At 44.4% G+C, this 16,092-nt stretch overlaps 1 pseudogene; it reads left to right on the top strand.

The window, feature by feature from the left end:
* The first annotated feature begins 8,097 nt into the window (after positions 1–8,097).
* Positions 8,098–8,891, top strand: LOC139266128 (sorting nexin-18-like; annotated as a pseudogene).
* Positions 8,892–16,092: the final 7,201 nt, after the last annotated feature.

Genomic DNA, 16,092 nt, shown 5'->3' with positions numbered 1-16,092 from the left:
TCCCAGAATGTCTGCCCACCCTAGTTCTCTTCCTTCCTTGCACAACCTTTGTCTTCTCTGTTTTCCTCTTAGTGTGACCCATTTGGGCTTGGCATCCATTCATCCATCCCAATTCCTCACAAAAGTAATACTCCAGAACCCATAATGTGACCAACAAAGGGCACGGACGCTAATCAGCAGTCCCTATACCATAGCATGCACATGGTTTACATGTGATGGTAGAATGCCCAGCAAAGACAACTACACAGTATCTACCACCATGTCTTAGGGAAAGAATTTTGAGAAATAAAAGACAAGCGAGTTGTTATGATCTGCAATGCGTGCCTGAAAGGGTAATGGAAAAGCAGGTTCAGTACAACTTTCAAAAGGAAATTGGATAAATACAGTACTTGAAGTGGAAACATTTGCAGGGCTATGGGAAAGAGCAGGAGAGTGGGACTAATTGGATAGCTCTTTCAAAGTGCCGGCACTGTCACGATGGGCTGAATGGTTTCCTTCTGTACTGTATCGTTCTATGATTCATTTGTTTATATGACACCAATTACCACTTAAAAAGGAACTTTAACAAATCAAAAATTGCGTAGTTCTCCAGGCAGAGTCTTTAGTTTCTAGCTGATATAACCATATCTGAAGCAGTTTCAATCTTCCAACATGGTCAAGGGTAAATTCCTTACCACTTATAGCTGTGAGATATTTATGTTTCTATAATGTTTCCGACTATGAAAATGATCATTGTGCAATCACAACATTCTTGTGCTGTCTGTGGATTTGAGAAATTTTCATTATGATTTTCCATGCACATCTCTGTAGGCTGCCCTTGAGTTTCAGATTTGCATTGGGCAAAAACAATGTGCACGAACGTCAGAATGCATGGAAAGAGATGGTTTTATATCTGTGTCAAATTTTATTCACAATGGCCTAGAAATTCCATACCATTTTTAGTGTATAATTGCGGCAAGTAATGCTCTTTGGAACCAAAATGGGGCAGAAGCTGTTAACACCAGTTTCTCACTCCAAAACCGATTCCCGGAATTCCCCCACTCTTTTTGGCACTTCCCACAATCTTTGGTCGCCTAAGGAATAGAGTGTTTGAAGAGCAGAACAATAAAACCGGCACAAAGCTCATGGTCTACAGAGCAGTAGTGATACCTACCCTTATATATGCTTCTGAGACATGGACTATATACAGCAGGCACATCAAAGCACTGGAGAAGTACCATCAACGCTGTCTCAAGAATATCCTGCAAGTCCATTGGCAGAATAGGCACACCAACGTCAGTGTTCTCACGCAGGCCAACATCCTCAGCATTGAAGCATTGACAACACTTGATCAGATCCGATGGATGGGCCACATCACCTGTATGCCCAATACGAGACTCCCAAAGCAAGCGCTCTACTCGGAACTCCGACACAGCAATCAAACCCCAGGTGGACAGAGGAAACACTTCAAGGACACCCTTCAGGCCTCCTTGAAGAAGTTCAACATCCCCACTGACATCTGGGAATCACTGACGCAAGATCACTCAAAATGGAAGCGAGTAATCCATGAGGGTGTCTAACACTTCGAGTCTCTTCGTCAGGAGCAAGCGGAGACCAGGCGCATATAGCAGAAGGAGCGCACGACAACCCAAGCACTTCAACAAACCAGTACTTCAATCAATGTACTTTCAACCACCGTCTGTCCAACCTGCGACAGAGACTGTAGCTCCTGCATTGGACTTATCAGACATCTGAGAACTCAGTTTTAATATGGAAGCAAGTCATCTTCATATGTGACAGGAAATATGGCAGATGATGTCACATCATCATCCTGCCTTCAGTTTCAACTCTTCCACTTGTTTTCCAGTGTGTATTGGCAGCAATGATGCCCATGGAAATGCCAGCCGACCAATGTGTGGGTGGAGACTCAGATGGCAGGAATTTTTGACATGGCTGATGCAGAAGCGCCTCGGCATAAGTTCCGTTGAGTTTCAGGGTGTACTGCAGTAGTGCCTGCTCTCTCAGTGGCAACCAGGTGGAAATAATAGTCAAGACAAGATGATGTCATCCATCCTAATTTCTGTCACTTCTGCCACCCCAACAATCCTTAAGAATGTGCGCTATTATTTATAAGGTGCAGTTTGTCAGGACCTCTTTATCAAGGCAGAAGTACTTGGTTAAAGGGACACTGAGGAATGGAGATTGCTTGGAGAATTTGACCATATTTTGGGACTTGTTGCACTTATTTTGGGAAAAAAAAAATGTTCATTATCATATTCAGGAAGTCTTCCTCTACATTACCCTTGGAACGCAGTGCATTTATGAAGAATTACTGATCTAGGATCTGAAAGCTGCACAATGGGCTTCCCATGGGAATTCCTACTTCATATGATCAATATGCTGGAGAATGAAGATGAAGGCAAGCAGAAGTAGGTCGTAAGGGAAGCTACATTAAATCAGGAAGAATCAGTACTACCCATCCAGCAGGATCTATAGACCGAGGTGCACGGTCCGAGTCTTTTACCAGGAACTCTATCTCAGAAGGCTGTGCTTTACTCATGTAGCTTTGGAGGTGCTCTGTTTCTTGCTGCAGTCAGATCTGCACAGCTCTCAACGTTTGTCACTGGATCATTCCAGGAATCCAAAGGAGACTTTTGCTGTGCAAAACTGCAGAAGGCAATTTCATCAATGCCCTCGTTGCCAGGACATCTTAATTTATAACATTTCGATAGTGCTCCCAGACAGATGACTGAGGGGGCCATCTAATCTTACAGGATTGCCAGATTCCTCTGAGTTGTTGGGGCTATTCATTGCATCACTGCGGCATTGTGGGCCTCAAATATAAACTCCCATATTTAGATGAACCACGAAGACTTGCAATCCTAAATGTGCAGCTCATTTACAATTAGAGGCATGGCTTCTTGCATTTCAACTCACGATATGCTAGGCAAAGAGCTGGTTGACAAGGGATAACCACTGTTCCCACAGCTCATGATGCCTCTTTGTAAGACCACCAATGTTACAGGGGAGTACTGCAATAAAGCACAAATGAAAACAAGGATTAAAATTGAGCAAGTCATCGGGATGCTAAAAGGGTTACAGTGTCTGGATAAGTGCCTTGCAGATAGCAGAGAAAAACTCATTTGGCACATCTTCACAGATGGATAGAACACTATTATTTGAAAGTCTCAGCCCATCAAAGATCTGTCTTATCTCATCAATAACTCTGCGATCGAAATCAAATCTTTATTTCTCACAGTTAGCCATTATATTTTAATTATGAGGGTCAACATCAGCACATTACATATTCCCTGTCATCCTACCTATTCTCCATTGTCCTACAAACAGCAAGCAGTCCTTGCATCAAATATTCCACTGATTTATTGCAACTATTTACACACACATTGCTTGGTTTTCTGACCATGCACACCCCTTGTGACCATACAGGTTTTTTTCTGTCCTCTTCTTACACTTATTCTATGTACCACCTGAGGGCCAGGGGTCTGGGATTTAGATCCTGAAAAATGTTGCTCCGAAGTTTTCGGAAGACACTGGGATCGAAATTGCTCACCGCCCAAAACGAGCCACACCTACCGCTCTTGAAGGGTTCCGGCTGTCCCAATGCATGGAGCAGCCAAACCGGAGGAATTCAGCACTTCATGTTTTTTTTTGAAGCAGCGCGGAAATGGCCTCATCATTGGGGTGGAAGTGGTGGCGGGGCAGAGTGGCCGACGCTGCAAGACATCTACGCCATGCTGATGACGTCATCGGTGCTGGCGCGTCCCTCCCCATCAGTTAAAGAGGAGGGCCGCTGAGAACTCTGCAGCCACTTTAGTGGCAAATACTGGGCCTCCAGGGAGGGTTTCGACCGGGCCAGTGGCCTGGCACCCAAGAAGGGGTGCCAGGCTGCCTGTTGGCAGCCCAGCCGAACCTGTGGCCATAATTGTCGCCCCGACCTGGGAGTCGGCTGACAAAAAAAAACATGGAGTCGCCGGCAGCGCCACCTCCTTTTAAGGGCGGCCATGCTGCATAGACAGGGTACCGACAGCAAAAGCTGTCAGCGGCACCGACCAGCAGCGGCGCTGCTCCTGCGGGGCAATTTTCAAAAGGGGCAATTTCCCAAGGGGTAATTTCAGGAAGGAGTTGCCACCAGTTGATACGGAGTCTGTGCGTGCACAACGTGGCAGGAAAATGGGCGGTCGCATACACCACTCCAAAACTGAGGAAGGGCAATTTTTAAATGGCGACCCCTCCACACCGTCCCTTTCAGGTGGCCACAGGCCTTTTAGAAAGGGGCAATTTCAGCCCCACTTCCTCCCAAAGGCCTGAAGGCCAGTGGTTAAAGCATCTACTATAGATGCACTTAGAGCCCTCTCTATCAGGGGAAACAGATGCAGATGTTCATGGTACCATCATCCACTCCAGATAGCGATGCATTATGACAAATCCTTCTCATGTATTGGCACAGAGGACCGCATTGGACTTCACCATGACCCCAGGTCTCAGGCCCTCAGAGATGGTCATCATTGCCTCTATACAAGTGTAATGCTCATGGAACAGCCTTCTTTTAAGAGCAGGACCCCAGTGATCGGAGTCTGCTGGTTCGAGGTCCAAAGGCTGATTTCTGTTGAGCCTCTGATTTACCTTGTCAGATACCATTTTCACCCCTGACTCTCCTGGCACCATAAGAGTAGTGAATGGAGTATCAGATGTATAATGAGAGGGCAAGGAAGAATGAGAGGGAGCAAATAGTTTACTCTCACTGCACTGGTGAGATTGTTAAACTTCATCCTGCGCTGCAAAGGAATCTCAAGGAAGTGGCGATTACTACCATAATTACCTTTCTTCACAAGTGCGAACCACATTTTTGTTGGGTCCCCAGCTCCCAATCACAAACAAACCTTCCCTCCTGCTCCGTATCTCTATTGCGAGGTCATACAGATTCCACTCATTAAAGATTGTTCACGTCTTTAATCTTTCTGCCATCTTTATTGCCCAGGTAGCCTGCCTCCTCCAGTGCTGCCACTGTCCCTTTAAGCAACAGCAGATTTTACACCCTACTGCACTGGAACTCTCCCTCTTCTCTGGGTATTTTTTAGCCCCATTCTCCCGGCTCCCTCACTTCGCCTTCCCAATTTCCCCCTCTAGGTATTTTCAGGCCGTCCTTATTTCATGGCCCAATTGCTGCCTAACCCCTGCCCCTACATTATTTTCAGCCTCTCCCCAGTGTTTGTAGGGTATTACAGGCTGTATTTAGACCACCTGCACAACTCTTCCTATTTAAATTAATTTATCTCACAATTTATGATGAAGGCAGCATCACAACCTGAAAGTGCACAGAAGTCAGCTCTGCCCCTTCTGTACAATTAACAGAATTGGTGAGCAGAAACCCAAGAGCACTGCAAGGTTCTCACATGTTCAGAAACCTTTCAAGTTCAGCAATTTCTTGAAACCCAATTGTTGTAGTCTTAACATCTCAATCAATAATGAGGTCATTGCCTGCAACTGGCTACATGTTGTTGCACAGCAGCCCGTTTGTTTTAACACATGGCAATAACGTAAATTCCATTTTAATGTACCCCATCACATAATGAGGGCTTGCAAGGTTCCATTAGATCAAAGAAATTCTCCAGCTGTGAGTCAGATGAAATATTTCTTCGTAACCATTTAGCTATTAATATTGCGCTTGAAAACATTTTTAGAACCGGATTATCGCATCATTAAAGACATATACATACAAAGTTTACACATCTAACAGGATAAAAATGCTATTTTTGTTAGTTGTGAGATAACTGACCAACTAATGAGCTCAAATCTCTGGGAAGTTTGCTCCTAGCAGATTAATCAACAGTGGTCTTATTCATAGCTTGACTCTGTTGGTAGCATGCTCACGTCTAAGTTTGGAGGTGAGACCTGTACCAGAGCTTTGAGTTCATTAATTGGTCATTTATCTCATGACTCTTTGTGGTATTTTGATATATGCAAAATGGTGGTTGAGTTTATCTACAGAGCAACAGTCAAGCAAGTAATTTATTGAATGTGAAGTACTTTGGAGTGTGATAAGACGAGACTTAAACACTAGTCTTCCTTTTTTTTGTTTATTCAGAAATTAGAAATATTAATGAAATATTATAAGGGAGGGATGGGTTAAAACAATGTTGTCATGTATACAAAGCCAGGCCGGCTTGATGTCGTCATTTTTTCAAATACTGTGCTCAGCAAATTAACAGGGGACCACTACTTATTGTAAATTCACAGCCTATGTGAAGAATCAGTTACATAATCCAGTAAATTTAATCATACAATACTTGTTTGAAATAATTAAACAAGAAGAGATAATTGAATTACACTAAGAATTCATATGAGAAAATAACCAAAGCATGTTGAAATGAATGGATGCTTTCAGGGGACAACCAAACCACTTTGTAAACTATATAAGCAAATGCTATTTTACACATACAAAATGTTCCCTAAAAAGTAGCTGAATACTCCAGTACACAGGTACCCAAACGGTTTTTGCTGAGTCCCCCTTTAGAGGTTCATGTCCTACGGATGTCACCTCACCCCACCTCCCCAACATCACCCTTTTCTGAGAAACTATTTTTTTTTAACAAAGAACAAGAGGATTTTATTTTCCATGCTAAAATAGCATATTGTTATAACAGAAAGGAACGTTAATTGCACAGCATCACTACTATAGAATAAATCTGTACACAAAAGAACTCACGAGTCGGATGAGCCTGTTTGCTGCTAGTGAACAATTTGTAGAAACTTGGTTTGATTTTTAAAAGTTTCAACTGCAAATCAGTCTCTTTGTTCACAAGGCTTCTATACTTGTTTATGATGTAAGTAAGCAAAGAGAAACACACTTCACACACATGCTTTCAGCAAAGTGGACAAGTTCTCTGACAGCTCTTTGGGACAACTCAAGGAACTCTTTTTGAATTAAAAACAGAAAATGCTGGAAGTACTCAGCAGGTGAGGCAGGATCTGTGGAGCGAGAAACAGTTAACGTTCCAGGACGATGACCCTTCGGCAGAACTGGAAAAAGTTAGAGACGCAACAGATTTTTAAGCAAGGGGGGAGGAGAGGAAAGAGCAAAAGGGAAGGCTTGTGATAGGATGGAAGGCAGGAGAGATTAAAAGACAAAAGAGATGATAGTGCAAGGCAAAAGGAGATGGGAATTACACCTCATCTAGAATCATCTTTTGTTTCTTAACTTGTCCCATTACCATCGCCTTTAGGAGGCCATAATAAAAGTAAACTAAGCACTAGGGTTTATTTCTAGAGGGATAGAAAGGAAAAGCAGTAAAGTTATGCTAAACTTGTATCAAACCTTGGTTAGACCACACTTGAAGTACTCTTTGAAATTCTGGACACCATATTATAAAAAAGGATATCGAGGCACTGGAAAAGGTGCAGCAAACATTTACAAGGATGATACCAGAAATGCGACGGTATACATATCACGAAAGGAGGAACAGGCTGTGTCTCTTTACTCTTGAAAAGTAAAGGCTGAGGAGTGACCTAATAAAGGTCTTTAAAATCATGAAAGGTTTTGATAGAGTAGATACATGTTTCCACTTGTGGGGAAGAGCAAAACTAAAGGCAGTGGCGTAACTAGAGGATGTGGGCCCCAATGCAAACATAGATTTTTTAAAAATCACAGAACGACAGAGAAAAGTGCAGCCGGCCAGGGAACACCCCACGCAGCCGCCCCTCGAGTGAGGGGGTCCGGGGGGGGGCCGAAGAGGGAGTTCGGGGTCTGGGGGAGCCGGTGTGAGGGGGAGCCGGGACCAGTGTGAGGGAGGGTTTACGGGGTGGGGGGCTACCGTGGGGTCCGGAAGCGGAGCTGAGCCAGGTGCGGGCAGCGGTACGATGGCGCTCCAGGCTTGGGCTCTGTACAATTTCCAGAGCGAGAATGTGGGCGAGATCTCGGTGCGGGAGGACGAGGTGCTGACTGTGTAAAGCGAGCACGATATCGAGGGCTGGCTGGAGGGGATCAACAGACGCCGTCAGAGGGGCCTCTTCCTGGCCTCGTACGTGCAGATCCTGCGGACCGGGAGCGGGGGAGGCGGCGGCGGGCTCTCGGATTACGATGGGACGGGCCATTATCGAATGAGCACGGGGGCCGGCGGCCGGAATGTCGGGGGGTCGGTGTCCTCCTCCTCCTCAACCACCGCTTCTTCCTCCGAGAGCACGGCCATGGTCAGCAGGAACCTCAATCGCTTCTCTATCTTCGTCAAGTCGGACGGCGAGGCGTTCATCCTGGGCGAGGCGGCCGGCTTCATCAAGGACGGTGACACAATCTGCGTGGCGGCCGGCCCACATGGCCCCGAGCGGCAGGAGAACCCTTACCCGTTCGCCTGCTCCATCGACGAGCCCACCAAGCAGACTAAGATCAAGGGCATCAAGAGCTACATCTCGTACCGCCTGATGCCCAGCCACATCCAGTGCCCGGTCAACCGGCGCTACAAACACTTCGACTGGCTGTACGGCCGGCTGGTGGAAAAATTCCCTGTCATCTCAGTGCCCCACATCCCCGAGAAGCAAGCCACCGGCCGCTTCGAGGAGGACTTCATCTCCAAGCGCCTTCCAGCACTTCCTCACTTGCAACGACAAAGAAGGCTTAGAAGCAGGGCAAGAGGAAAGCCGAGAAGGTCGACATGGTGGGGGGGGGCAACTTCTTCCTGATGCTCAGCACCCCACAGAGCCCCCTCGATCTGCAGAAGGTGGAGAGCAGGGTCAACGGGTTCAAAACTTTCACCGAGAGGATGGACGAGAGCGTTTTCCAGCTGAGCCACACGGTCAACGAGTTCGCGAGGAAGCAGGTGGTGGGCCCCCCTTCAGGCAAGGGCCCCAATGCCTCTGCATTGGCTGCATTGGCTGCATTGGCATGGTTATGCCACTGACTAAAGGCCATCAATATAAGGTAATCATCAAGCAATCAAATGGGGAATTCAGAAACTTTACCCAGAGAGTGGTGAGAATGTGGAACTTGCTACCACAGGGAGTGATTGAAGCGAATAGTATAGATGCATTTGAGGGGTGGTTAGATAAGCACATGAGGGAGAAGGAAATAGAGGGTTATGCTGATAGGGTTAGATGAGGAAAAACGGGAGGAGGTTTGAGTGGAGCATAAACACCGGTATCGACTGGTTGGACCGTGTGGCCTGTTTCTGTGACATATATCCTATGTTATCCTATGATTTACAAGCTGTTGATGGTGTAAGCATACAAATACTGCTTCCCCCCTCCTTCTGGGCCAGAGGGTTTCTTCAGAAGTAATTATCACTTATTATGCCATTAAAAACTCACTTGGATTGTACAAGTCTTAACTTTTTCATCTATCTTTAGTGAGAATAGTGGGTAATTAGCCTAAGTTCACACAATTACACTGATCTCAGTCCAGATTCCATCAACGAAGACTGAAATATGGCAGCCTGTGGAGGAGCAGGGTATCACTGACAGCAACGTCCGGATTTCTACGTTTAACTGCACATGTGCGAAGGCCAGAAGTTTCCGTTAGATTTGCCCTGTAATAACAGCGACAACGACAGCCTCACTGTTATTAGTACAACAAAATCCAGGCCATTGTAATGCAGATTTCACCGTGTTATACTGTTTATTCATCGGTCTTGAATAAATAAAATTGCTGTTTTGGAGTCTGAGTTTCAGCCTGGCAAGAATTCATATTCAATCCAATTTCACAAAGAGCAGAATCTCATGGCAGTACATGATATGTTAATTTCTGGGTCTTGCTGTCGTTTATCTAGATACTCTAGATCATGGGGGATACCAAATCAATTTGCAGAAGTGGCTGGTGACATTGAACCAGAGACCATATGTAGTGTAAAATCTCAAACGTAAACCGAATTTGGAGTACGGTGTACACTTTTGGAATGTCCCATTTTAGGAGTGATCGAAAAGCACTGACTCACCCGGATCTTATCAGGGATGAGTTATAGTTATGAACATCGGCTACAGAAGGGCTTTCTGCACTCGAGCGGAGAAAGCTGAGGGCTAATGTGATAGATGTAAGATTTCTAAATCTCTGGCATTAAATTTGACAGTGAGACAATTCTTCTAAAACAATTGGAACAGTTTATTTTAAAAAAACACACACATGCACATCCACTTTAGTTACAACAGATACAATGACGTTATAATAAAGAGTGATATATGTTACTTCTCTTTAGCTGGCTGGTTCAGGAGAGAGAGAAAAGTCTTTGGCTGAGTTCTTTTAAATCTCTCAAATCCATTATCCCTCCGAAAGCCTCACGATTGGACCTTGGTTCCAGGGCAGTTCCTTATTAGCTCTCCTCACATATGTGGCTGTCTGGCCTGGCTCAGCCATCTCTTGATTAGATTAAATGCCTTTCCAATACACAAAACCCATGTGTCAGCTCTGTGGGCTTCCATTTTGTTGCAACACAAACAGGCCTTTCTGTATAATCTACACTTTTAACATTTATACATACACCGAATCAATTTTAATCATTAATAAACACTTTTATTCTTAAATAGAGGCCTTCTAGATAATGAATGGATATGCAAAAGGTACGAGATTGCAACAAGAGGGCACAAATTGAATGGTATCCTAAAAAGAATTAAAGGAAGAGTCGATAAAATAAGGCTGAAAATCCACAATCTAACGGCGAGATAGGAATGTAACCAAGCACATCACTATATTAAGGGTCAGATTTTGAGATAGAACGCCTTTGCACTGGGGTTATGCCCCATTTTTGTTCTGATTACATTTCTGGTCTGGGTGAGTGGAGCTATTTCCTATGTCTGCCGCTTCACCAGCATGCACATACAAGAGCAGACTGAATGGTCTGACCTCTCTGGAAAGTAAAGCGGGCAGGCGGTGTAAGACGGCAGCTGATCTGATCTAGTCAATTTTTTGCTGGGTGGGTTAGGTTAAGATTACTCCAAAATCTTTAATTATAATGCAACTAACTGTGGCGTGGCAGGGTGGGGTGGGGCGGGGGGAAGGGAAGATGAAGACAAGAAGAATAACAGAAATAAATAAAGTACAAGCATTTAAAGCAAATACTGAAAATCCATAATGGCCGGTAAAGCAAAATAAAAATGTTTAAGGTAAATAATAAGAGTAAGGAATGAAGTGACTTGCATCTTTACAGCACCATTTACTCCTTAGATATATTTCTGAGGCTTGCATCTCTCAGTATCAGTAATATTATCATGTGATATATTCCTTCAATAAAGTTGCTATGCTGCAGTGATTGACATATCACTTCTGTGTTTAAGCTGTAGAAGGAGCACAATAAACTTTCATATCGATCTCCCATGGTGAGTAACTCTATGGGATATATACAAGAAAGACTTAGAAAGACTTGCATTTATATAGCACCTTTGGCGACCACCGGACGTCTCAAATCCTTTACAGCCAATGAAGTACTTTTGAAGTGTAGTCACTGTTGTAATGCGGGAAATGTGGCAGCCAACTTGCGCACATCAAACTCCAACAAACAGCAATGTGATAATGACCAGATGATCTGTTTTTATTATGTTGATCGAGGGATAAATATTGTCCAGCACACCGTGGATAACTCCCTGGCTCTTTTTTGAAATACTGTCATGAGATCTTTTACATCCACCTGAGAGGGCAGACGGGGCCTCAGTTTAATGAATTAACTGTGCAAATAGATGTTAACAAATATGATGTGATTGGGATTACGGAGACGTGGCTCCAGGATGATCAGGGCTGGGAACTCAACATCCAGGGGTATTCAACATTCAGGAAGGATAGAATAAAAGGAAAAGGAGGTGGGGTAGCATTGCTGGTTAAGGAGCAAATTAAGGCAATAGTTCGGAAGGACATTAGCTTGGATGATGTGGAATCTATATGGGTAGAGCTGCAGAATACCAAAGGACAAAAAACGTTAGTGGGAGTTGTGTACAGATCTCCAAACAGTAGTAGTGATGTTGGGGAGGGCATCAAACATGAAATTAGGGGTGCGTGCAATAAAGGTGCAGCAGTTATAATGGGTGACTTTAATATGCACATAGATTGGGTTAACCAAACTGGAAGCAATACGGTAGAGGAGGATTTCCTGGAGTGCATAAGGGATGGTTTTTTAGACCAATATGTCGAGGAACCAACTAGGGGGGAGGCCATCTTAGACTGGGTGTTGTGTAATGAGAGAGGATTAATTAGCAATCTCGTTGTGCGAGGCCCCTTGGGGAAGAGTGACCATAATATGGTGGAATTCTGCATTAGGATGGAGAATGAAATAGTTAATTCAGAGACCATGGTCCAGAACTTAAAGAAGGGTAACTTTGAAGGTATGAGGCGTGAATTGGCTAGGATAGATTGGCGAATGACTGTGGATGGGCAATGGCAGACATTTAGAGACCGCATGGATGAACTACAACAATTGTACATTCCTGTCTGTCGTAAAAATAAAAAAGGGAAGGTGGCTCAACCGTGGCTATCAAGGGAAATCAGGGATAGCATTAAAGCCAAGGAAGTGGCATACAAATTGGCCAGAAATAGCAGCGAACCCGGGGACTGGGAGAAATTTAGAACTCAGCAGAGGAGGACAAAGGGTTTGATTAGGGCAGGGAAAATGGAGTACGAGAAGAAGCTTGCAGGGAACATTAAGACGGATTGCAAAAGTTTCTATAGATATGTAAAGAGAAAAGGGTTAGTAAAGACAAATGTAGGTCCCCTGCAGTCAGAATCAGGGGAAGTCATAACGGGGAACAAAGAAATGGCGGACCAATTGAACAAGTACTTTGGTTCGGTATTCACTGAGGAGGACACAAACAACCTTCCGGATATAAGAGGGGTCGGAGGGTCTAGTAAGGAAGAGGAACTGAGGGAAATCCTTATTAGTCGGGAAATTGTGTTGGGGAAATTGATGGGATTGAAGGCCGATAAATCCCCAGGGCCTGATCGACTGCATCCCAGAGTACTTAAGGAGGTGGCCTTAGAAATAGTGGATGCATTGACAGTCATTTTCCAACATTCCATTGACTCTGGATCAGTTCCTATGGAGTGGAGGGTAGCCAATGTAACCCCACTTTTTAAAAAAGGAGGGAGAGAGAAAACAGGGAATTACAGACCGGTCAGCCTGACATCGGTAGTGGGTAAAATGATGGAATCAATTATTAAGGATGTCATAGCAGTGCATTTGGAAAGAGGTAATATGATAGGTCCAAGTCAGCATGGATTTGTGAAAGGGAAATCATGCTTGACAAATCTTCTGGAATTTTTTGAGGATGTTTCCAGTAGAGTGGACAAGGGAGAACCAGTTGATGTGGTATATTTGGACTTTCAGAAGGCTTTCGACAAGGTCCCACACAAGAGATTAATGTGCAAAGTTAAAGCACATGGGATTGGGGGTAGTGTGCTGACATGGATTGAGAACTGGTTGTCAGACAGGAAGCAAAGAGTAGGAGTAAATGGGGACTTTTCAGAATGGCAGGCAGTGACTAGTGGGGTACCGCAAGGTTCTGTGCTGGGGCCCCAGTTGTTTACACTGTACATTAATGATTTAGACGAGGGGATTAAATGTAGTATCTCCAAATTTGCGGATGACACTAAGTTGGGTGGCAGTGTGAGCTGCAAGGAGGATTCTATGAGGCTGCAGAGCGACTTGGATAGGTTAGGTGAGTGGGCAAATGCATGGCAGATGAAGTATAATGTGGATAAATGTGAGGTTATCCACTTTGGTGGTAAAAACAGAGAGACAGACTATTATCTGAATGGTGACAGATTAGGAAAAGGGGAGGTGCAAAGAGACCTGGGTGTCATGGTACATCAGTCATTGAAAGTTGGCATGCAGGTACAGCAGGCGGTTAAGAAAGCAAATGGCATGTTGGCCTTCATAGCGAGGGGATTTGAGTACAAGGGCAGGGAGGTGTTGCTACAATTGTACAGGGCCTTGGTGAGGCCACACCTGGAGTATTGTGTACAGTTTTGGTCTCCTAACCTGAGGGAGTGCAGCGAAGGTTCACCAGACTGATTCCCGGGATGGCGGGACTGACCTATCAAGAAAGACTGGATCAACTGGGCTTGTATTCACTGGAGTTCAGAAGAATGAGAGGGGACCTCATAGAAACGTTTAAAATTCTGACGGGGTTAGACAGGTTAGATGCAGGAAGAATGTTCCCAATGTTGGGGAAGTCCAGAACCAGGGGACACAGTCTAAGGATAAGGGGGAAGCCATTTAGGACCGAGATGAGGAGGAATTTCTTCACCCAGAGAGTGGTGAACCTGTGGAATTCTCTACCACAGAAAGTTGTTGAGGCCAATTCACTAAATATATTCAAAAAGGAGTTAGATGAAGTCCTTACTACTAGGGGGATCAAGGGGTATGGCGAGAAAGCAGGAATGGGGTACTGAAGTTGCATGTTCAGCCATGAACTCATTGAATGGCGGTGCAGGCTAGAAGGGCCGAATGGCCTACTCCTGCACCTATTTTCTATGTTTCTATGTTTCTATGTCTCATCCAAAAGATGGCACCTCTGACAGTGCAGCACTCCTTCAGCACTGCACTGGAATGTCAGCCTAGAAGTATGTTCAAGTCTCACTCCAGGGACAACCTTCTGACTCAGAGGCAAGTGTGCTACCCACTGAGCCACAGCTGACACAAGAATAATATGCTTCAAAGAATAATATGCTTCAAAGCTGTAACACAACCAACTGATGCAGATTCATCTATAAACTAGCAAGTAGCAGAATTTAAAGAGTGGGCTTGGAATGTTATACAGGAAGCACATTCTTTTAATTTATTAATTCCCTCAGTGGAGAAATTTTAAAAGCAAAATGTGGCAGTGTTTGACTGTTCGTGATTAGGAAAATATTGCTAAACATGTGGGGAACTGAAATTGTTGCACTTCCATACATGGAACAACACAGAGACTGGAGTGTGTAGTTAATAGTGAAAATAACATTATGATTTAATTTAAATCAAAATATTGCGAATGCTGGAAATCTGAAATAAAAACAGAAATGCTGGAAACACTCAGCAGGTCAGGCAGCATCTGTGGAGAGAAAACTAGAGTTAACATTTTGGGTTCATGATGAAAGGTCATCGACCTGAAACATTGGCTGCGACTTTTCCTTCCAGGCCGGGAGCAAGGCATGCATCTTCGGATGTGTGCTGGAACCTCGCTCCTGGTTGTAGTCCGCTCTGTCCAAGTGATTTTACTTGTTAAGCCCACCCTGCGAGGTTCCCGGCCAATTAAAAGGAAGCAGGTCTGATGATATCATTTGATGACACGTCATCAGCTGATTTCCTTAAAGGGACCATGCCCACATTCATTTTGACAGTTGTGTTGTCAGTTTTCTGCAGCATTGAGGTGCAAACACTGGCAAGCATTGCACAGAGGTGCACAGCGGCTCCCAGGATCTCCCACCTCTCTCTCCAGATGCTTATGGAGGGAGTCACAGCACACAGGGAGGTTCCGTTCCCTTCCAATGGGCAGAAGAGACCTCCCCAGGACACCAATGCAGCCTGGTTGCACATTGCACAGGAGGGCACAAGCAGCGATGTCGTCCAATTAGTATGAATTAGAGAGCTTGGACAATTAATACAAACTGCCCAATTAAAGGCTGATCTTAACTTTGATTCATACCCATTCCCATGGTGACTGGGTAGTGCAATGGCTTCGACCATTCACCTCTAGAATTTGAATTAAAATCTAAACCAGACCAAGCTAATCCCCAAATGATGCTTTATATGTTGGCTGCAAGGTTGGCTATGAAATGACTTTGGGCAGCCTTAATCTAGTTCCAAGCCAGTTCAGGACAAAACTGCACTTTCCTTGGCTCTGCTGAATTGGTAATCTCACTCAGATAGGTCACACGTTAGCTGGTTGTATGTTCAGAGGATGGTCAGCAAATCATTGAATATTTACATCAAAAATGATGCATTCTGATTAATTTTAAACACTTTTACATTTCACAATTAATAGATTTTTTAATCTTAAAAAAAGGGAAAACAACATGAAATTTGTATTTTCAGCACATCACTAAGTCTTTATTTCCCCACACAGTCTCCCAAATCTAACAAATAATGGTGGGACCTTAAATTGGCATTGAATAAATACATTGTGGCAACTTTAGGGTACCATTCA

Source organism: Pristiophorus japonicus, chromosome 6, assembly GCF_044704955.1.
Source record: "Pristiophorus japonicus isolate sPriJap1 chromosome 6, sPriJap1.hap1, whole genome shotgun sequence".
In the NCBI taxonomy this organism is placed as follows: domain Eukaryota; kingdom Metazoa; phylum Chordata; class Chondrichthyes; family Pristiophoridae; genus Pristiophorus; species Pristiophorus japonicus.
This window is presented reverse-complemented; position numbering and strand designations above follow the sequence as displayed.